Below are 24,197 nucleotides of genomic sequence, written 5' to 3' on the forward strand. Positions count from 1 at the left end.
TTGAAGTCCAATTATATCGCAGTGTTGGTAGACAGGTGTCACGGCAAGTCGCGATCCGCGCCCGCGCCCGCGCCCGCACACGCGGCGCCTGCGGCGACGCCTGCAGCCGCCTCAACCTCTTAACAGCATTTGCTGCCAACATCGGCGCGACCTATGTGCACCTCGGATTTGTTTGATCTTTTGCTGTTTAAAATACAATGATTTACCATGTAACATTATATTGTCTTTGGTTACCGCGATAGTTACTCATGAAATAAAACTATGAAAACGGTCACCCGTTGACCACGAACGCTGTAAAGGGTTTGAAACGTCGGGATGTATTATAAATTCAATATACGCGATATAATCCATTTTCATAGTTTTATTTCATGTAACATTATTTTACAAGTGGGTGCACGTGCGTTCTTATTACTAAGTTTGACAATATTTTGATAACATTTTAACTATGTATTAATGATATTGAAATATAACCTTTTGAAGTTATCAAATACAAAAAAAATAATATTTTGTATGTAATGGGTCAATTTGTGAGGGAAAAGAAAAAACTAAACATATTTTTTCCTTTAAATGTAAAGACGTAAATGAATAAGTTTTTGGAGTTGTAATTCAAGGTAAGGTATAATGACCGTAGCTACAACATCGTCAGATATACTTAATAACATTTCCTTAAATAAATAAAGACTCAATATCCTAAAGCAAATCCTAAATATAGATGGTCCACGTAAACACAAACACTTCACTGTAGCAGTGTACTAGCGCACAAAAGCAGAACTTTTCTCCGCAGCGAGATTCCTTTTTCTTTGTTTGGTGTATTTATTGTAAATCCACTCATACCAGCCGCCGCCCGAACGTTAAAAGTATTTCAACATAACTTTTGGCTCGAGCACCTTTGTATCTGTTCGCTCAGTAACATTCTCTTTGAATTCATGTTATGTCTCGGTAATTTGCTTTTCAGCTGCGTAGGTACTATATAAAATACCTTTGGTAATTTGGAAGCTTACTGGATACTTGCACGACCTGTCGGGATTCGCATGTAATCTCAAGTTTCAACTAGAAATGGAATTTTTATTACATACTCGTAATAAGTACCCAAATCTATTATAACTTCGTATAATGTAACACATACCACAAAATAAGCTTTTTATGAGGATGGCCGAAAAAGGTATTTGCAGGTAAATATTTTTGGATGTTTGTATTTATCCCACCTATGTTTGCCTTCAAATGAGACTGAAACGGCTATTAAGTCAGCTATTTTGGGATGGGGTTAATCATGGAAAACAGGGAATTATTTATTGCTCCTCGAATTTATCAAACATAAGCTAATTTTATTTTTAGGACGAAATGAGAGATTTAAAAAAATCTCGATGCGTAAGTAGTTGTTGCTAAACATTAAGGTACATTTTGTAATGGAATCCCAATGAAAGGTGAAACATATTATCTCTTTGTGCGTTAAAACTCATACCGGAGTACAAAGGTCCCGCTACAATTTAGTTCCAATTCGCATGCGGTCCATTTTAGCAAGTGTAATAGCGGGCTGCAGCGTCCTGCGACATGCCGTCCTGGTAATATGATTTACTCCGGCATCGAAGCCACGTCCTGACGTTTCAGCCAACCTAATAAACCAGAACGATTTGTTCTCTTTGCATCTCCCAAATATACTAGGATTTTTAGGAACTTGTCCTTTTAGAAAGAGCTTTACACTACCAGAAATTGGGTTCTCAGAAGTATAATGGGAAATTTTGATGAATAATTTAGCGACGTTAGGGGTAAAGGCAGACGGTAGGGGTAGTACAGACCCTACAACAGTATTATGATAACGTTTGTTACACAATAACATAAAGGCCCATTAGAGTCCGATGCGGCCACGGGAAGTGCTACAGAAGACGTGTAGTGGGCAGGGGGCGGTGGAGGTCCAGTCTTGGAGATACTTATGAGGGTGTCGCCTCCCTCCTCGCCCCCCGGCGCCGGACGACTTGCTTATTCTATCAAGCGTGGCCACACATGCACCCGCGTGTGTACGGGCGCACACCGACGCACGGCATTATACGGCCGGCCACCACTCCACTATGTCAATACAATACTCTTCGGCTGGACTTAGATTATTTAGAAAGCACTTGTAACGCTCATATAAGAAGCGCCACGGAAGACGGATTCCACGTCACAATGGCCGGTACGTGTCGGAGCGGACTAAGGCGGGATACGCAAGGAGATTACGATCCTAAAAAAATATAGCTAAGGCGCGGATATAATATTCCCACCGCAAGTGACTTAGCTGCTGGGAAAGGTTTGGTTTCATTCCATTATTGGGGGCGAACTGAGGCAACAGACGGAAACTGCAAAAAAATAATGTGTCAAAGGAAAAAAGAAAAAAATTCTGAAACGAATTCTGTAAGGCACAATTTTTTTTAATGATCTCATTGTGTCATCGAATATAATACAATAAATTTCATAAATCCCCCTCCTTTAATTCGTCAATATATCCTTTCGTTTACCGGAAACTATTTCGGAAGTTATCAAGTGACCTTTCAAGTTTCAGTAAAGCTACGCTGCGCTGGTTTTCTAGTTCCATGTACGTCGAATCAGACGTGGAACAAATGAATTTATTAGTGTACGTGGAAGCAACTTCGTTTCTGATAATGCCTGACTGATTGTAAGGAATAGGTATCTATTTGTGTATCTAGTATACATAGGTACACTATTCATTACATGTTTACTTATATTATATTGCTTGCTTAGCTCAAATACGAGCGTTGGGTAAGAGCGTACTCCCATCTTAAAGGCCGGCAACGCACTTACAACCCCTCTGGTGTTGCGGGTGTCCATGGGCGGCGATAATCGCTTACCATCAGGTGATCCGTCTGCTCGTTTGCCTCCTATTTCATAAAAAAAAAATGAATAAATCAATATCATAGGACATTATTACACAAATTGACTAAGCGCCACTTGCACCATCCCACTAACCCGGAGTTAATCGGTTAAACCGTTAACCCAGTGTCAAATTGTATGGTAACCATGGTAACTCCTGAGCACGGATATGATGGTCGTTCTTGTCTACGTGACAGCGTGATAAAACGGTGTCCGGCTCTTTCAATTCCGAGGTGCTAAAAAGTGACAGTTATATTATCACGTGGATAAAACCATCCATAACACACAGGCAGATTTAACCGGTTAACCCAGGGTTACTGAATGGTGCAAGTCCCACAGTAAGCTGAATAAGGCTTGTGTTGTTGGTAACTCGACAACGATATAATATAAATATATTATAAATAAATAAATAAATATAAATATTATAGGGACATTCTTACACATTTCTCTTTTTCCTCGCGTTATCCCGGCATTTTGCCACGGCTCATGGGAGCCTGGGGTCAGCTTGACGACTATTCATACACATATTATTATATAATATACATAAATACTTAAATACACAGAAAACGCCCATGATTGAGGAACAAATATGCCCTTAACAGGATTTGAACCCGGGAATATCGGCTTCATACACAGGGCAGGGTCAGGGCATGGATTGTGAGAAAGAGGATATGAGAAAGAAAGGAGTGAGTGCTGAGGTGACGAAAGATAGTGGAGAATGGAAGAGAAAAACATGTTGTGCCGACCCCACATAACGTGGGATAAGGGCAGGAAAAAGATACACAGGGCAGGGTCACTGCCCAGTAGGCCAAACAGGTCGTCAAATGAGTTATTCTATTTACGCCTTACCTAATCAATCCGTCTAAGGGCTACTTGCACTATCCCATTAACCCGAGGTTAAGCGGTAAAACCGTTAACTCAGTGTCAAATTGTACTGGTAACCATGGTAACTCCAGGTTTAACCGGTTAACCCCGAGTTAGTGGAATGGTCCAAGTGGCGCTTAAGCTTTTAAAAAAAAATTGTTAAGGCCTATAAACTTTTTGAGTGTTTCTTACCTACATATATTTAGGAGAAACTCAGCGTAACACTAATTGTCCAATGGGCGGACCGCTACTGTTAAAAAAAGACCATATCCAACTTTCTGATTAAGAGGATAGGGGACGATCGATTCTCCATACAAACGTAGTCCTCATTTTCCTCCCTGGATATTGTTATGGAAAATATTTTTACACAATTTGATGTATTTTAATCATAATTAGTGTGGTGTTAACAAATGCATAAAACATGGCAGGCAAATACATAAGTCATATCATGTGCTACGGAAAGCGTGTGACTACGCCGCTGGACGAGGATTATCCTCTACGCGGCTACGTCGTAGCACCCCGCGCGTAGCATTAGCACGCCTGAAGGTTGCCATTATAATGGACAAACCCCCTTATTCATAAAACTTGACCGGGCCTGATTTAGTTAAATTATGTTTTGTCTCTTTCTTACAAATACATAACTTAAAATGACAGATAAAGACAAACGATTCATAGCTAATTCAGGCCAGTAACGCGTTTATGAATATATATATATATATAAGATTAATGCGTGTCTTTTTATAAAAACAACTGCACTATGGGCGTGTTGTCATCGATTTCATCATTCTCTAATATATTAAGAGGATTTTAAACATTTCCGTTTAAAAAAAATGGTGACTTGTTCAAAAAATGAAAACCGAAACATTTAAAAACCGGCCAAGTGCGAGTCGGACTCGCGCACGAAAAATCACGTTTGTTGTATGGGAGCCCCACTTAAATATTTATTTTATTCTGTTTTTAGTAGTATTTGCTGTTATAGCGGCAACAGAAATACATCGTCATCTGTGAAAATTTCAACTGTCTAACTATCACGGTTCATGAGATACAGCCTGGTGACAGACGGACAGACAGACAGACAGACGGACGAAGAGCGGAGTCTTAGTAAAAGCGTCCCGTTATACCCTTTGGGTACGGAACCCTAAAAAGGGGATGTGAAAATAAATATAATATGTATTTAATTAACCAATTGTGTCATTATAGTCAGCAAGAAAATGGGTTTTATTCTATGCTTATACTAAGTTATGGGTTTTAAACCTAAGTTTTCTTGTTCAGCAGTCTAGGATTAATGCGACCTTAAATCTATAAGTGTCAAAGTTTACCGAAGGCTGTGCGCCTGTAGGAGTGCATGGCACGTGTACAGCGCACACTCGTGGCTGTGTGCGTGCGGAGACACCGACACATGTGTGGGTACTTTCATAAATCTGTTCGGAGATATATGAGAGCGCAATTTCCGGTATCCGGCCATTAGCGCCGAGCTTTTATAAGCTTAAAGCTTAGGTTAAAGATTTTCTGGGTAGTTTAATGCGAATCTTGTAATAGGTAACATAAATTTTGTATAAATTATGTGATTGCATATTAGGAGCCGAGTCGGGAACTTTTAATGTGTGTAACTTGATCTAATGAGTTTTTCTATAAAGTCTACCTTCGACGTTGCCATTACGCCGCGCGTGAATATATCGCCACTCGACTCTAATTTACGACAATGTATACCTACATATATGTCTATAGTACCCAAGTTATTGAAATTAATTAGCTTGTTGGACGTTTTCATCGATGTAATATATCTGGATAAAAGTAATTAACAAAGGTTGTGTGTCTGTAATTCAGTTAAGGACGAAGCAGGGAATAATCAGACATGAGCGGCCGGCTGGAGAGGGAGGATAAGTGGGGATGGGGGAACGACTTATTATTTTTATCGACCGTAAAAAGGTGCCGGACCTCTGCAGACCCTTCCAGAAGGCTCTCGAGTGATTCCAATTATTTACGGATATTTTGTTCTGAATCCTGAAAAATACTGCCCAAAAGGGTGCGCTCGGTACTCAGCCCTCGCTTGATTAGTACTCACTTACGTTCAAGTGTTTTAATGGTCTTCCTTCAGTCGTTTATCTTGCCAGGTATATTTATAGGTGGATTTACAAGTCGTTTAGCCTTTTGTATTATTTAATTTAATTAAGAATATACCTACGGAGGACGGAATAGCTAGATGATATCAGGATTATTTATTTATTTACATTTAGATATGTACTTTAATTATGAAGACACAAAACCGAAATTCAATACCTATGTATTGTATATCCCCTCAAGAAATGAAGTGGCATGTAAAAATAACGTAACAAATGCTGACATTTGTAAAGCGTGTTGGGTGTCGTGTCATCGTGACAGCCGAGCGCCGGCAGCTGCAGCGCGCACGGCCTGCTCAATAATGCAGCGATCATATGCACGCGCACCCTTCCTCGCTCTGATGTGCCATCCAATGCCTGGATGACCCGGAGGGGCTTTTCCAGGTCAATAGATTACCTATATTACTTATTTATCATATAATTATAAAGTCAAGCGTGCTACGAAAATTACTAGGTAATCTCTCGTCAGATTTAAATCTTGTCAATTAAAGCGACAAATCAATTTCCCCCAAATCGAATGTCAATAAGTAGGGACGGTTGTTAAACGACGCCGTAAAATAAAACTTTCCGTGGGGCGCAAAGTTCCGAACAAAAAGAATATTTACATTAATTCTCTTCATTATGTTTTGAAGAATAATCATGGCCACCGTTTCCCATTCCACTCTCCCGATGGAGTTTTTATTTGATTTTTTTTCGCCGTTCCCTGAGTTAGCCCTCGTACAAAAGGAAGTTTTTATTAGCATCTTAATGATTTTACGGCGAGTCCCCAGTTACAAGAGCCTTTATGTTGTCAGATTTTCTTAAGCATTTTTAGCTACTTTTTTGCATCTTACATTATTAAAGTTTTCATTCCGTCGCTTAATGAAGCTCATTTCTTCTGTTCGTCCGGGCCTTGATTGCCTTTGTTTTGCATAAAATGCAAGATTTCTATAGATTTCTTTCTACCGGATTGATTAAGTTCGGGAAGAGTCGAAATTTGTTTTCTCTCGAGTCGAGTCGAGCCGTCGTCGAGAGTCGAAATCGGTGTCTTGCATAGATTTTATATTGTGCAGGTTATGATATGGGAAGCTCGTAGGTGTACGCGTGTCGCCCGGCGCCGCATCTCGTCCGGCGCGGTAATTACATTCATCTCTGCTCCAGACTGATTTATGCCGCAGCTGGTTTGCCTTCGACCTCCTACTTTTCCGGTTCCGTCTTACGCGCCACAAAATAATAATTGTCCGGAAAATTGTCGGAGTCTGTATGTAATGTTATGAGAGGAAGGCAGCTCGTTTTCCTCGGGCCGCAATCGAGTCCGAGATCTTGCTTTCTTTTTAATTTCCCTGAGGCCTCCTAATGAGGTCTCGGCGGCGGCGGCGGCTGCCGTTATCTATGATATTCTTGAGGTTGATGCTTATTGTGCGTGTCACTGATGGCTTCCCTTTTTATTATCCTCTCGAACACAATTCAGCGGCCGCCCAAATGAGTTCTTCTCATTTGCTTTACTTTCTTTATTTCTCTAGGCGACAGTTTGTCTCGTGTCACGGGTTCTTTTAATTTCAAACGGCTACAAATTGTGGTGGGCTTACGATTCGTTCTTAATGCCAGTAATTTTGCCTAACAATTGGTTCGAATTTAATGTGTATTTAGTTTTATCATGCCCCTTTGTTAAACGTGAATAAATCCCACGACTCCGCCTCCACTTATCTATTAAAATGAGAGATTATTGTCGGCTCACGCGATACGCCTAATATTTCGGGGTTGTTTTCACCGGATTGTCCAATATTGTCACAATCTGTATAGAAGGGCAATTAGAGACGTGTCGCGCGTGGCGGTCGCGTGGCGCGCGCGGCTCCCGCAGTGCCCGCGCTGCCTTCGTCAGCCCTCTGTGTTTGCACTGCGCGCACGGCGATCTGACGCTACCCATGATATGTTTACGCTAGAATCATTTTGACCCACTCAGGATACGCACGGTAAATAAATAATAAATTTAAATCTAAAAGTAACATTTACGGATAAGTTTAAGAATGAAATTAAATACGACAGATGTTGGCGTTAACGCGAGAAGTCTCTAACACCTAACTGAATTAATGAAAGGAATTGCTACAGAACATTGAGTATAAACTTAATCTCCCTGGTGGAATTTAAAAATCTCATTTTTGAAGGAGATTATACCCTACGACAACCATAAAAGAAAACAGGAGGGCCCCTCGATAATGCGACGAGTCTGAGGAATTTTTATTCCGTTCAAATCTCTCCTGACATACCTATATTTTGCGAGATCGCTTCGAGATTTTAATACCCGATTTTATTTAAATTCGTTTAGGCGACGTGGGTGACTGCGCCCCCAGACATTTATCGCGAGGGCGTGATTGTATTTATAAGCAGTAAGAATCTCGCACTGCAACGCTTCACAATAAAAACTCATGTGCTTTCGGAGCTTCTATTTATATTTCACGCGCCATTGCACTAATGATGCTTATTTTGTGATTTACAGAATTCATGAGGTATTATGTGTACCTACGCTTCATATTTACAGCAACTTCAGATATATTGTCTAAAGTTAATTGAAACATTGTAAAAAAAAATGTATTATAATCCCTATGACAGCGTTGTTGCATTATGTTTCACTCATCAATCTTTTACTTCAATCATGCTAGCATTTGCTGGACAAAACATAAAAGGACTCCGGATAGATGATTATTGATTACCTACGTATTAGGGGACAAAATGTTTTTTTCTTTATTTTAACGAACAGCGGGGCTGAGTAGAATTGTTAATTTAGGTCACGAACACTCGAAATTCATAAGATATTAGAAACTATAATAATATATAGATATATATTGATCATTAATAACGTTTGTAACGGGCCTTACTTGAATAGATATATTATTCGCTGGAAATTACCACGTTACTTACTAAAATAATCCGTATGTAATGAAAATCCTACAAAATATATGATGTTCAATAGCTATTATATGTATTATCGTAACATTCACAAATATGGTACAAATGACAAACTACATATATACATGTACCAATAGAGACAAAAAAATTCTTAAGGCTCCGTGTCCAATGTGCGCGATATGTTAAGCTGTGCTAAGAAAGAGGTCAATGTTAACTTTCAACGATATTTGACCTTTTTCACTAATGCTATGCGGTGTATGGGAGCAGGTATTCTTACTCGTAGTTCGCATATCTCAATATTTATAAACCCATGGCCTAAATAATAGCTGCATAGCATATGTTACATCACCATGTAACAATTCATTAAATGTTATTTACAGAATATTATATGACGACCCCATGTAATAGGTACGTATACAGTAGGGTCATACACATTTTATAGTATGGTTAACTCGTTCACGTCTTTCATGTAGACATCGGCATCGCAAAGTTAAGAGAATGAAAAGCTATTTTACCGCTGCACCCTTATACAGGCGTGATACATTTTTAGGGTTCCGTACAAAAGGAAAAAAACGGAACCCTTATAGGATCACTCGTGCGTCTGTCTGTCCGTCTGTTACAACCTCTTTGCTCCGAAACTACTATACCAATTAAGTTGAAATTTGGCACACATATGTAAGTCTGTGACCAAAAGACGGACATGTCTACAAATAGATTTGAAACAAGGGGCCACTTTTGGGGGGTAAATCAGAAAATTAAAAAACAAGGTTTTGCAAACTATATCGTGTCATATATCAAATGAAAGGGCTTATTGTGAGAATCTCAAATTCCGAAACTACTGGGTCTAAAATTAAAAATAAATAGACAAAATAGTTCTTTAACTAAAGATGTCAGGAAAAGCTATTAGAAATATACAGTCAAGCGTGAGTCGGACTTAAGAACAAAAATGCGGTTAGGCTGTTTTAGGGACATGGTTCACGCCGCAATGGTTTAAGTGAAACGTGTTGTTATTGTGTGATGTACGGAACCGAGCGAGTCCGACTGGCACTTGGCCGGTTTTTCAGTTCTTAAGACTGGAAAACGTGATACCTATATTTGTACCCAGGTCGTTAACTTTTGTTATTTCGTTCACAGAAGGGACCTTTTTTTTAAATGTGTTAGATCCAGTACGTTTTCCAAGCATCCGCATCCGCTTTGATTGATTGTCTATCTGCATGCATAGTATGTAGCTTAGCACACCTTTAGTGGAACAACAGCCTTAAAATTTTCTTACTGAAAACAGCGTTACGGCAGTACCATCATTCACTTAGTGCGACGTGTCATACCGACCGAGTGCAGCCGCCCGCGCGCCCCGCCCCCGCGGCGCCCGCACTCGTCTCGCTGCACCCGCGGTGATCATTCTTCATTTGCTGCCTCCTGTCTCGATCATCCACTTGACCACAGATGCGTTTTTCCTATAACATATGGCTTCTGTAATAAATAAATTGAGTGTGTAAAAGTGGCTTTTCGGTGTAGATATATACTGACTTTTTTGTGAACCTTTGTGACTTTTATCTACACACATATTATCATAAACCCTCTATGATGCCTTCAAAATCCGTAAATTATGGCCAACATTACGATAAACTGTTTTGTTACAGCAAATTTTTTATATGTGAAAATGTTATTATTGCTAAATAATAACATCGATTTAGATAATATTATTTCATTCAAATTTCGAACATCTCTGAAAAACAATAAAATTTGATTTGACCTCTATTCGTATATCAGTCAAGATGACGTTTTATTCAAAATTAAATGTAAGTTGCATATAGTTTTGACAAATCTCGCTTGTTAGTGGGTATCGAACGATATTGCAATCGACCCCCACTCTATTTTTTTTAATTTAAACTTTATTGCACAAACAAAGAAAAATGTATAAATGGCGGACGTTTCTGAGAAAAACCAAATTATGACTAATGATAATATGATAATACTTTATGACTTTCAATAATTATGTCAAACAAAAGAGACCCTCACCTCATATCCGCGAATTCCGCCAGAGAGCAACTATGCCCCAATGTCGGCCGTAATATGAGGTTAGTGAATATATCATAGAAAGTTTATAATATGTGTGTAGATAAAGCAGTGTATGTAACTGTACATAATTAGGCATTAAAACACTCGTGTGATTCTACTCACTTCGTTCGTTTCATAAACCCACACTCGAGTTTTAGTGCCTTTCATTAAGGCCGTTCCATCGGTTTGCCGCTGTCACTGTCACATTTCGTAAGAAAGAACGGGAAAGATCATGCGCGCCAAGTGTCAATTTTGATCAAATTTTGTCGATTTTTTTTATTTTAAAAACGTTACCTTACAATATCGAAAATCGAAAGCTATGAAATTACTATTTAAGGTAATATTGTTTTTTCTTCTTTTTTTTGTTTATAGTATCACATAATAAATAACCGAGTAAAGTTGGATTAAAAGTCTGAGTTAGAGGTTACTTTGGGTATTAATTGTATCGAGCGAAGTGTCATAATTCGTGTATCGAAAGCTATGATATTAAAGTTAATATAGCCAAAACCTACATATATTTTTTTCACGTCTACGAGTATCAACGCCTCTTAGAAAAACATGATTATATAAGGAGATTTTTCGCCTTCTGGCTCAGGGAACCGTCTTAAGTAGCAGTCACAAAAACTACTATTTTACAACGGTTCGATCTGAGCAAGTTTTATATGTCGGCGGCAGATCGTAAAATCGGCCATATCGAGATATTCCTAGGCATATCATGAAACGCCGCCATTTCATGATCAGCAAACAATTGACTGTTCATTTCTAAATAAAGCCCTAATCCTCCTTATTGTTTTAAATGGTGCCACTGGAAGAGGTTTCAGGCCTAGAAGTAAACACTACCAGTACTTACTGTAAGAATGTGCTTTTCAAATTTTTGGTGTATGCTCTAATTGCTCAACAATGATTATTCGTGAGGTCAGTCTTATGACGAACATTCTTACGGCGCATTTTTCAACCGATTCTCGTGAAAATTGTTCAAAATGTTTGAGCCACGGTTCAGAAGGTCTACACAGCTCACAGAGCCATTTAACTAAGATGTTGTTTCGTCGATGATATTTTTTTTATTTTTAGAAAAAAAAAACAATTGGAAACTAGAATTATTCAACATGTAAAATACGTGACTAAAGTACAGTATAAGTACATTGATATGTATAAACGCTTATACCCGATGATGTCATAAAAATATGTTCGGTTTGGAAGCAGTAACCTTAACGCTTAACTCGTAAAAAAGCCTCTATCCACTTCTTTAAAACTCGATTAAAGATGTAGCCTTTGTCAAAGGTAACAAAGGCTAAAAAACTAATTAATGGACCTCACTTACTAAAGATGGCACATACCCATGTAAATTAATTCATACATAGATCTTTAAAATTACAACCCTTCCTGTACTCGGGTAAATCCCTAGTAGTAACTAAGTGCCTTGATAGAAGTGGTTATCTAGACACAAATACTTTACTATACGACAATTCATTTCCACGAACGTTTCCCTAACAGCATGGTCTTTCAGAAAAATGATGGTAATTTTTCGACCCGCTTTTCCATCACAATGCATTTCACCGCCAAAATTTTCCTTGCCATTTGTTCCCATCGCGCAAGATCTTTTCGTATGAGGCGAGTTCTCTTAAAATATATGTGCCCGGAATACCGTGGCCATAATTTACGCCGACCTCTGGCAGACCGGACATAACAATCCTCGATTTGCTATAATATCGTTCGTGTGTCCCTGTCGGGCGGACGGGCTTACGGCGTGCGAGAGCGGGCGGGCGGCCGGCCGCGGGGTGGCAGATACGTGCCGCGTATAATAAGCATTTCATGCACGGGGCGCGGGCGCGGGTGCGGGGTCCGAGGTTACGTAGGTACCTATTTCCCGTAAGTCGTGTACCTAACCGGACCGTACATTACGAGCCGAGGGTCAGCGCGCCGCCCGTCGTCTCAGTCCCGCTTGGGCCCAGGAACGCAGCCCGAGTATAATTTCGGGTGATATATCGTAGACGCTTAGGCCGCCTCCATGAAAATTGTCCTATTTTCATGTTACAAGATGAGTCTCATTTACTTGGAAAATAGAATCTCGCTTCTTCCATGAGCTGGCTTATAAAGCATTATACGAGTAGGTATCTATTTATTCGTGTTGTATATAGGTATGCGAAGGTAAGTATTACCGATAGCGGTCGTTCTAGCGTTGAATTCATCTTCTATCTGCACGATTTATACACGAGGAGGCCGTAAAACGGAACAATAAAAACCCAAAACAGCAATAAATTTCGTGCAATAGACGCAAAGGTTCCGAGCCTGCCTTATCAATTCCTTCCACGCATGGGACTCGATCCACCAATAAACTTATGACGACATTTACGCAAAACACAACAGAATTATTTATGAATCTAGGTATCGATTTTTATTAATGCAGTCATGTATTGTAAGTACATATATATATATATATATATATATATATATATTTGTTATTGTTTGGGTAAGGAGCTCTCGCAAATAATGAAGTTGTTACAAGTCAACAGTTAAAGAGGTGGCGTTGTTTACAAGCATTCAACACTTAAGACTGTAGACAACTGAACGAGGGTCGCAGGTAGGCAAAACAAATAGTGGACAAGTCCTCTGCGCTGGGGAGGGTCATCTTAGGACAAGGGAATGCGGCCGGTTGTAGGTTCACCGCAAGCTGTTCTTTATGCATTAGTAATGCGAGCTAATTGAAACCGAATTATGATGTGACCACTCCAGCTTATAATAAATGCAACACCTCTTTTAAATACATGTGGGTACATTTATAAAAGTATTATGCCTAGGGATATTACAATGTGTGCTTTAGGTTTTTGAAAAATGTTAATTAATATACCACAGATAAAAATCATTACGTTTTGTACCTTATATCGTTGGTATTATCCCATTGGAGGAATGGCCGTTCTTTTCAACGGGTGTATTTTACTTAGATATCTGTATGTATTTATCTATTTAAGTATATATATCGTCACCTAGTCCTACCACAGATTATATAATCTAGTTGTCCTACTCATAGCAGGTAAAGTCTGTGCGTAAAGAGAAGATTCGTGGAATCAAAGAGGATATAATAGGATAGAGCGGTACTGTCATAGTAAATTTTGTAGCCACTGTAAATTCAACGCCGTCTATCGACACACGATTAAAACTAAAAATGAAGATGTATAAAAATACCATAAAATGTATTTATATATGGATATTTTTTATTTTATTTGCATTAATTATTTGTATATGATTTTGACCCATGTTCTTTCACTGATATGCGTTAAAATTGTTAAAAACCAACCCAACCCTTAAAGGCCATCTATTCGAGAGTAGGCCAAAGGTAGTGGCGCCATGTGTTCGAGAATCAAATTTTCTTGATTTTCGAGGCACGTGTTTTCCTTAGACTGTATCCATCTATTACGGAGTTATATCTAGGTATCTTTGGTGGAATGTAATGGAGCCTATACATTCCACAACTCTGCTCTTTTCGCACAGACTCTACAAGCTTAGCTTAGTTTCGGGCTAGGTCAATCTGCGTAAGATTATTCCCAAAATAATTATTTATTTTTAATCATGAAATATGAAAGTAAAGCAGAGTTATTTGTTTATTTAAGTGATTTATTTTCTTATTATTCATTTATTTATGCCTCTTTATACATCAAAGTCTGCTTAGTAGTAGCAACCCTCGTAGGTACATACTTAATAGACTCCTAAAATCCTAATTCTACTTTTTTGTCGTACTCAGTTAGAGTTAGACTAAGAAAAGTCTGCAACGATTTTGATAGCACACGCAGTGCAAGTGTTATTTGAAACGTCAAACTTCTATGAAGTTATGACGTATAAATAACACTTGCACCGCGTGCGCTTTCAAAATGGTTGCAGACTTTTCTTGGTCAAACTCTAACTCTAAACACTGTTTTTTATACCATGACGGTGGCGAGATGGCTAAATTAGTTTAAATAACTTTACAAAACCATATCATATTATTACATTTACGAGTAATGTACCGACATGTACCTACTTACTGAAATGCTTGCAAGATACGAGTAGGCAGTAAAAGAAAGTAGTGCGCCCACCGTAGTGTGGAGTATAGAGCTGTTAATAATTGGAGAGTGCGGTCCGGCGCACTCACAGAGGCGATTCATTATCGTTACGGTCTGGGTCCGACGGAGATCTACGATATAGCTCCCTGATTGACCCCGCATTAAAAATTACATACAAACAGATAGAGGATGCGGACGCTAATAACGTAGCTGTACTTTCTTTGTTTCGATTCCTTCCCTTACCGATCAAAAATGTATAAGGTAGCCGATCGATGGGATTGCGGCAATTCATAACGTAATCGGAGTAAATTGGACGCACGACTGTCTCGCCAGTATTAAATAGCTCCTTTGATTCGTTAGGTTAATTTCGAAGGGGCCCCGAGGCCGTCGCAGTGGTCGCCGGAGGGTCGAATAAATATGTCCCAAAGAGTTAAGTGGGAGAGAAGTGCGGAGCGGAGACCGCGTCCGACGTTTGCTCTTCCACTCGTGTTGTTGCACCACTTATTACACACAAAGTTCTGTTAAAGTTTTCTCCAACACTCGAGCGCGAGTTTAATTTACTCGATAGTGTAAATAAAGCGGGCGGTGTGGGAAGTTTCGCGGCGAAACCCCCGCGCCGGGCGACACCCGCGCGGTCGAGTGATAATAACGTCCCGCCGCCTGGGACTTCCTTATTAATCGAGAACGACAAATTTTAACGACAAGAATTAATGAATCTCGTTACACGGGTTAATCCCTTCCTCGTAAAGCGCGCTGTGTGGCAGTTAAGGTGTGCGCGAGCGAAGGGGCTCACAGCCCACACACACTACATACGCACTACATCTCTAAATACCGACACACCTATCAATATTTTCTACTGTTATTGATGACAGTAAAACATTTAAGTACGTGTTCATTAAACAAACTGAGAGGGAGGATAGTTTGAAGCAGTAGCAGCCGAGTGGTTCGCAGGTGAGATTTCGGGGCGGGGGATTGAGGGTTTGAATTCTAACTAGGTAGTATTTAAATCTCGTAGGTACATGCATTATTTTTGGAGATTGATTCAAGTACTTACCTACTTACGCCTATCTACCATAAAATAATTTTCATTTAAGGAAACCTACTGACTCCCAACAAAACCTAAAAAAAAACCTCGTTTTAGAATTGGACACTGCTCTTAAAGTTTACAAAAATCATATTTATAGAGACACGCCACCATTTCACGAGGTTATAAAATGGAAAATGTCGAATCCAATCGAGTATTAAAGTGGTGAGAGATGAAACGAGTGCGGACGCGCGACAACTTGACTGAGGGAATCCTAGATATATCGCCCAGTTAACGAGCAAGTGTGAATGGAACTTTATTGTAATTGCCTTTTGTAAGATCGGGACAGGGTCATTACGGACCGTCCTCCCGTTTTGCAAAACTTTCCCGGGTATACATCTGCTTGTGGGTACATATCCTATGTAGTTACTTAACTACTTTTTTCAAATATTTATACAAAGTTTATGTAAATACTTTGAGACTATTTTTTGCACATTGTTAAAAGTTAAGTTTTTATTTAATTTAAACCAGCCGGATTTCAAGCTTTATGACAGAACGTTAACAAATGCACAATTACTTAGTAATGAGTGGTTGGTTGATATTGGATCGTATCAGCGGCGGGCGCGAGTAATGCGCGTGTTCGTATTCATCAGGTGAGCAGGCGGCACATTAGGGCGCTGAGGCGGCCTCAAAGCCAGAAGACTGATTATGTCTATCCGCAATTTCTCTCCGGCCCTATTCTCGCGAGCGAAAACTAGCGAGTTTTCCACCGCGCTATTAAGCGGTCGCTTTTGCATTTATCCTTATAATGGAAAATGTGCTACTAATTAATTTAAAGCGAAACTCATTTATGTTGAAATGCGTGTCTATTAAGCGATGATGGGATGAGCGCTTCTTGGGTCTACTCTTACACGCTGTGAATCGTGTAATTGTTTCTGGATAAGTGGATTTAGCCGGTAATACTTGCTGTTGTCGTCGTTTCGGTTAAGTTTATACTTGTTGCAAAAGCATAAATAGTTGTCAGTTGTACTGAAAATTATATGTAGTCCGGTTACAAGCCCTCACCCCATTAAGTAGAGGCGAGCTCATTCTCGGTAAGACTAATCAAATAACAGTCTCCCCATCGGCTCCTGCCTCCCCGCCTCGCCTCGCGGCCAGCGGTCATCTCTCTTATCGATTGTGGTGGAATTCGTGCACCGAATGCGATATTTCCCAGCAAACGCTACACATTGTAAGATACAATCGGAGGAGGAAATAATGAGGAAATAATATGAGATTGTATTGGAAAATGTATTTGTGGCATTTTAGAAGCTTTGTACTTCCGACTCGTATCTCGACAAAAGAGTCACCCCATAACACACAGATAATGGAATTTCAATCGTGAGCGCCTGATACTAACTTCATTTCATCGCACTCACCATTTAGTAATTAAGATTGTAAGGCGTTACGCATGTCTATCTAAAAGTTACTTTTAGGAACAGTATTATTTAAGTTAAATACATTACTTTTAGTTCACACGGTAAAATTGTAGGTAGGTGATGAAAAGCAGATTAGACTTTCATTGTAACGTACGTGCGTTATCTTACTTCTCGTATTTAGCAAGCTTGCACTTTATCATATTAACGTATTAAAATATTTATTTCGATTGCAATTAAAGACATCGTGTTGTCAATATTCAATGTGCGATTTGTACTTTTAGAACAACACGACACATAGAAAATTAACATCGTTAATAAACTTATATTTACTTATTATACAAGCAAATCACACATGAAATGTATAACTTAATTTTTGCTGTGTACATAGTTACATAAAATGTATTAATATATTTTACAATGCATGTGCTCGAAAAGTGCGTTTCCTACGGAGCCATATCATGCGGAAAGTACTACTTTTCCGCACTAGTGCTTTTTGTTTCCAATTTTTTTTTACAGTACATATGGTGCTACTTTCTCGCACTAGTGCAGAAAAGAGCACTTTTCCGCACTAGTGCTTTTTGTTTTCAATTTTTTAATAATTTAACATTTGCCATTATATGTTTTTTTATTTACTCGCACAATGCATAGTAAAACATTGTATGATACACGTGCGTAAAGATGATTTCCGACTCGTATTCCTTTATACACTCGTCGGAAATCATACACTTTCCGCACTTGTTGCATAAATAGCTATTTCACCTCAGCGTTTCGAACAAGCCTACTTTCGTCACTCCCTGGAGTGAAACAAAGTATTATTCTGTGTAATTCGAAATACATTTTAACCTTTAATATGTTCTTACTACTGAGGTGAAAAATTATATGTGCAACACGAGAGCAAAGTTATTTTACATCTCGTGTTTTTGAGTCCCTCGCTACGCTCAAGATTCTAACTTAGAATCACTCGCTTCGCTCGTGATTCAATTATAGAATCATTCCCTTTCTCGGGACTCAAAAATAACACTCGCAAGAAAAACCAACTTTCCTCTCTTGTTGCACAAATAACTATTACACAACAAAATAAAAAAAGAAAGCTGCAATTTTATCAGCTTTCAATTAATTTAAGTATTTTTAAAACAGATTTACGAACGACTAGAGTAACTTAAAGCGATAGGTCGGATAATGCAGGATGCCCAATGCAATGCATGCAATTGAGAAACATAAATGCAGAATAGCCTAACTGGTAGTACAGATGCCGGCACTCCGCTGCCGACCGTACGTCAGTTCACTGGACTGTGAAAATGATTTTGATTTGACCCTTTGAAGGGTGCCTCCACCGCAAAATTACATTTCTAACTGTGAATTTGCCTCTGCATATATATGCCGTAATTGGAAGGAGAAATCCTATAATATTTTTATAGACGAGTATACATATGTATGCCCTTTATGAATAAAACGGAGCTCAATGTTTTGCGTATTTAGAGCGCTACGGAGGCTCTTTATCTGAAAATGTGGCGACACAGAAGAAAATTTTATTCTGAGAGATCTCGTCTTACTGCTGATATATTCAACAGAATATTCCCATATGTGCGTAATTCTGCGGAATGGCAAAAAAAGGTCTGTTTGAGGGGTGAAATATGTAAATTTATTGTCTTGGGCGGCCCCGGCGCGCGGCGCGCGGCGCGAGGCGCCCCCGTCATACGCCGACACGTAGGATAAAGGAAATGTTAATGCCTGCCAATTTATGTGCTTTTCTATGATTTTGCTGAATCGGGCCGGCGTTTTCCCCTTTATGGCTTTGCAGGAAAAAGTACTCGTACTTTGTTTACCTATAAATGGAATTGTATCCAATAACAGTTTATGAACTGAAAAAGGAAAATTACCAGTAGATTTATATTTATTTATTGATAATAACGATACAGCTATCTAGCTATAACAGTTGCTCAATGCGATAGTGTAGCAAAATATAAACTAGAGACATAATAATATATTTATAAAACTATTTCTAAGTATAACATAAGACAAAGTGACTTTAATGAAGTCATTCTCATAGCAATGGAACACATCAATCCGGGTAGCAACTTGATTGAGCGTGCGCGAGGCTCTCGTCCACGGCGCCTCGTGCAGTAGCGAGAGCTATGGAGAGCTAGCCCCAGAAAAAGGTATAACCGTATGAACTAAAAGTAAGCAGTATACAAATAATAGAACAACGAAACCCCACTAGGTAGTTTACTATGGTAACTTTACCTATCATAGTAAACTAAATTCTGATAGTATTAGGTACACTGTACTAATTAGAAGGGCTTTGACCGATACTTATGCAATTCGTTTAGTATCTATGTAGTGCCAATTCAAATTCAATATTAATTAGTATTTAAATAAATAATCGCTAATTTCAACTATTAGATCATTATTTCATTCCACTAGGTTATCATGAAATCGAGTGAAATTTACCTGTCAAATTTGTGCCATACATTTTTAATCTAACTAATATGAATAAAACTTTAAAACTACTATTGAAACACATTAATAAATCTAAACAACAGCCGGTAGTCAAAGCAGCGACAAGTCACGGTCGGTTAACAACAGCGACAAACATCCAATATGATTCCCCCCTGCGATATGCGACTAATACACAAAGGCCAAATGTGCCATAATACCAGCATAATTTAATGTTTTGCTCACCATATTGTATTTTATTTATGAGTTATGCCCTGTTGAGTATCCTTGCTCCTTGTCTAGCAGCCGGGTGGGCGGTGACGGCGTCCTTGTCCTGCGAAGGGTGCTCATCGCGGCTGTATGAACGGATGGTTAAATAGTACGAGTTAACTTACACCGCATCCGCTACGCGTCATTTAGGGGTGCGATGGATCGGTTTATGCAACAGTGCGTCAAGTTAAGAGTAGATATTTATACAATTGTTATGCTTACAAAAATACTGTATTTCAGGATATATGTATAATAACATTTACAATAAGTAAATGTATCTATTACAATAAATGTAACTGAGTACTTTGACTACCGTCATCAAAGATATCATTGTGGCTTTTACGAATCATTGGTAATATATTTTGAATTTTATGGATTATAGGTACATAGTTTGAAAATGTGATTTTCTTTGCTTCGTCTTCATCTACACCTGATTAGCAGGTACAGTCAAGGAGTTTGTATCTGTTCCACTTCGTACCTTGTCATAATGAAAATCAATAAATCAATAAAGTTAAATTAATCTTACATATACATTTTATACCTCACTTTATACCTTTATTAGTTGTTTAGTCAGTAGTAATCTGTCAGTAGTACCATAGTACAGCTAAATTTAAGTACTTAGGTATATGTATAAAGTTAACATTAAGATTGTGTCTTAATTTAGTGGTCAGTGCGATCTGGTGAAAGTTAGTAAACTTAGTGAACGATTTTATGTCATGCGTCGTTGTTGACTGTCTATTTTGCTTATATCTTCACTAGCCGTCTACGTCTCGAAAATGAAAATTTGAAAATGATGATTTGTACGAGACGTAGACGGCTAGTGAAGATATAAGCAAAATTGACAGTCAACAACGACGCATGACATAAAATCGTTCACTAAGTTTACTAACTTTCACCAGATCGCACTGACCACTAAATTAAGACACAATCTTAATGTTAACTTTATACATATACCTAAGTACTTAAATTTAGCTGTACTTTGGTACTACTGACAGATTACTACTGACTAAACAACTAATAAAGGTATAAAGTGAGGTATAAAATGTATATGTAGGATTAATTTAACTTTATTATATTTTCCCAGAAACTCTTTTTTTTATCAGCTATCACAAACTATAAGAGGTACGACATCTTTTACTAGACGTATTTAATAGGGTGGTTTAACTAAATTAAGTTTATAAAGCAGGGAATTGAAAATTGACTATCGGCAAATAAAGATAAAATATTACATAATTACGCCTTACGCATTACGCCATTCTTAAACGGCCGGGAAAAAATCAAAACGCTTTAAGTCCTATATATATAATATTAAAGAAATTCCTTTTAGAAGTAGAATTGTGCTAACAATTTTTCAGATGTGCACTCGTTTAATTTAGGAGGGGTTGGCCTGTCGATATTAAAAATTTTAAACGTTACTTCAGACAGTGACACAAGAGCAAACCAATTCATAACAACACCATTGTCATTATTAACAAATACATTTAACGCAGTTATTTCATTTACATGTAAGAAGTATCTACATTTTTTTATTTTATTCTCATTTGTATTTTTTGGGTTATTTTATTGCATTAAATATAATTATCACTTTCAGATTAAAAATTTATCTTAATTGATAATTTCTTGCCTAATCCTAATACCAATATAAATTAAGCCTAATTTATACTATATATTAGGAGATTATATTGTATCACTTTGCTTTGTTATGTGGCTAGGTTTTAACATACGAATTTTATAATTTTTTGTGTGTTTTATATTTGTCCATCTTTCTCGTCAGTGCTGCGCGTCGGCTGGTGGATGGATGATGGTAGCGGCCTGGTGGTAACTAGGAAGATACGGACAATTGGGAGGTGTACGCGGAGCTAAAGACAACACGTGGATTTATCACGAACTCCTTTGTGATTAGTGTCCTGTCAGAGATAGACAATATCTGTCATTCCTGTGGTGGAAGCGCCTCATACGCTCTCTGAAGGATCTTCTGAGACGAAACTTTGGCCAGAAGGCATTAACGTATACGAAAAGTTGATGAGCCTAATGCACGATTATGAAGCGTTAATTAGTTCAAGACCTTTAACGTACATCGCGGATAACTCCGATAAGTTGTAAATCATCACTCCTGCATGCTTCACGCAAGGGCTTCCTAAGAGCGCAGTACCGGATCTAGACCAGCTCGACCGTAATAGGCGCCTCAGGTATATTCATAAGTTGAGGAAAGATCCAAGAGAGAGGTTCAGAAACGAGTACATTTTATTGATATCTAAAAAAACCCCGATTTCGTCACTTACTTACTGATGATCATCAAAATTCTTAGGGTACTTCCTGAAGTTCTATAAAGCTGAACTTTGGTACGTAAGCTAGTATTAGTACACGAACAACAACAAAAAAATCTTACGCACGGAACTTTTACCCCCCAACCCCTTAAACTAGGGGATGGAAGTTTGTATGAGACTTCCGCAAATTTTAATTAAAATTTATATAGGGTTTCCTTGTTATAAATTATTAATTATTTTTATTAAAGAAAAATCAATACAGCCGCCTTGAGAGGACGCCGAATATTAAATCATATTTTTACTCCTAGCGCCTAAACTATTAAGTGGATTTCAATAAAATAAACATCATTAGATCCATAATTGGTACACGAGTGCTACGCAATACAAATTTACTAAAATAAATGGAGGAAAAATGTTTAGGACTTAAAAATGTAACTGCAAAAACAGATTTTAGGTCTTAAATGGGGTTTAAACAATAGTGACAGTAATGAAATTTGACACCGACAATTTCAGGGATCCCTGTTTGCGTGTCATAAAATTGGAGCTTCAGGGACCACGGGGATCAAACACCATCTTGAAAAGTATAAGTCTTTTTTGGTTTTTCTGTTTTTCTTGGAATATCTGGGTTTAATGTGAATACTGTGTATGGCGAAACGAAAGCTTATTAAATTCCACACAAAAAAGTTATACGACACCATGTCCCAAAACGAAGCCTTTTTCTAGAAATAAGGCTTACAAGTTACAAGGGAAGCTTACAAGTTTTCACACATTTTTTATTATTCGCGGTTGGGTAGATGTTTTTGTGTTCCAAAAGTTGGTAAAAAAATTATACAAGTATTTTTTTCTGACTCGTCTTAAAATAAAAAATTTGTAGGAGATGATTAAGTATAACCTTTTGACTTCTGAGCCATATTTCTAGAAGAAAGCTCCGTTTTAGGGATATGGTGTTTTATACCTTTTTTGTGTAGAACTTAATAAGCTTTCGTTTCGCCATACACAGTATTCACAATAAACCCAGATATTCCGAGAAAAAAAGAAAAACCAAAAAAGACATCCTTTTTAAGATGACGTTTGATCCCCGTGGTCCCCGAAGCTCCAATTTTATGACACGCAAACAGGGATCCCTGAAATTGTAGGTGTCAATTTTCATTACTGTCACTATTGTTTAAACCCCATTTAAGACCTACAATCTGTTTTTGTAGTCACATTTTTAAGTTTTACACATTTTTCCTCCATTTATTTTAGTAAATTTGTATTGCATAGCTCTCGTGTACCAATTATGGATCTACTGATGTCTATTATATTGAAATCCACTAAATCGGTTAGGCGCTAGAAGTAAAAATATGATTTACTATTCGGCGTCCTCTCAAGGCGGCTATATTAATTTTTCTTTAATAAAGCAGGTGTAAGCAGGTTGTGCAGGGCAAGAGGAATCTAGCGATGTCTTTTTTTAAAATTCGTCCAGTATCCTGAGCTACAGGGTGTACCTTCAGTATTTAAACCCATAACCCTACCCCCTACCCCTACTATCCCTGTTTAAGTCGCAGTCGAGTAAAATGTTGATATTAGGGTGGAACGTGTACAAATGTATAGACAAAAGTGGAATTCATATTCCTCCAAGTTTCATATTAAGAGAATATCCCCTGAAAGGGTATAAGCGCTAAATCTGGATTCAGCTCTTATTTTCTATAACAAGATGTATGTTTTCCGCAAAGTTATCTAGGACTTTTTTTGTGTAGAATTTAATAAGCTTTAATGTTGCCTACACCATACTTTCATAGAGAACGTATATTTAGAGTAAAACGCAAATTTCTCCAGGATGGTACACATTTTCCAAGATGGCTGCGATTCCTCGAGGTCCCCAAATGTCAAATAGTGTGGACATGAAAAAGAGACCTTTAATTAACATACATACCAAATTTCATATCTTTGGAAGGATTTCGAGGTGAGAT

The sequence above is a fragment of the Cydia strobilella genome, chromosome 4, assembly GCF_947568885.1.
Source record: "Cydia strobilella chromosome 4, ilCydStro3.1, whole genome shotgun sequence".
Classification (NCBI taxonomy): Eukaryota; Metazoa; Arthropoda; class Insecta; order Lepidoptera; family Tortricidae; genus Cydia; species Cydia strobilella.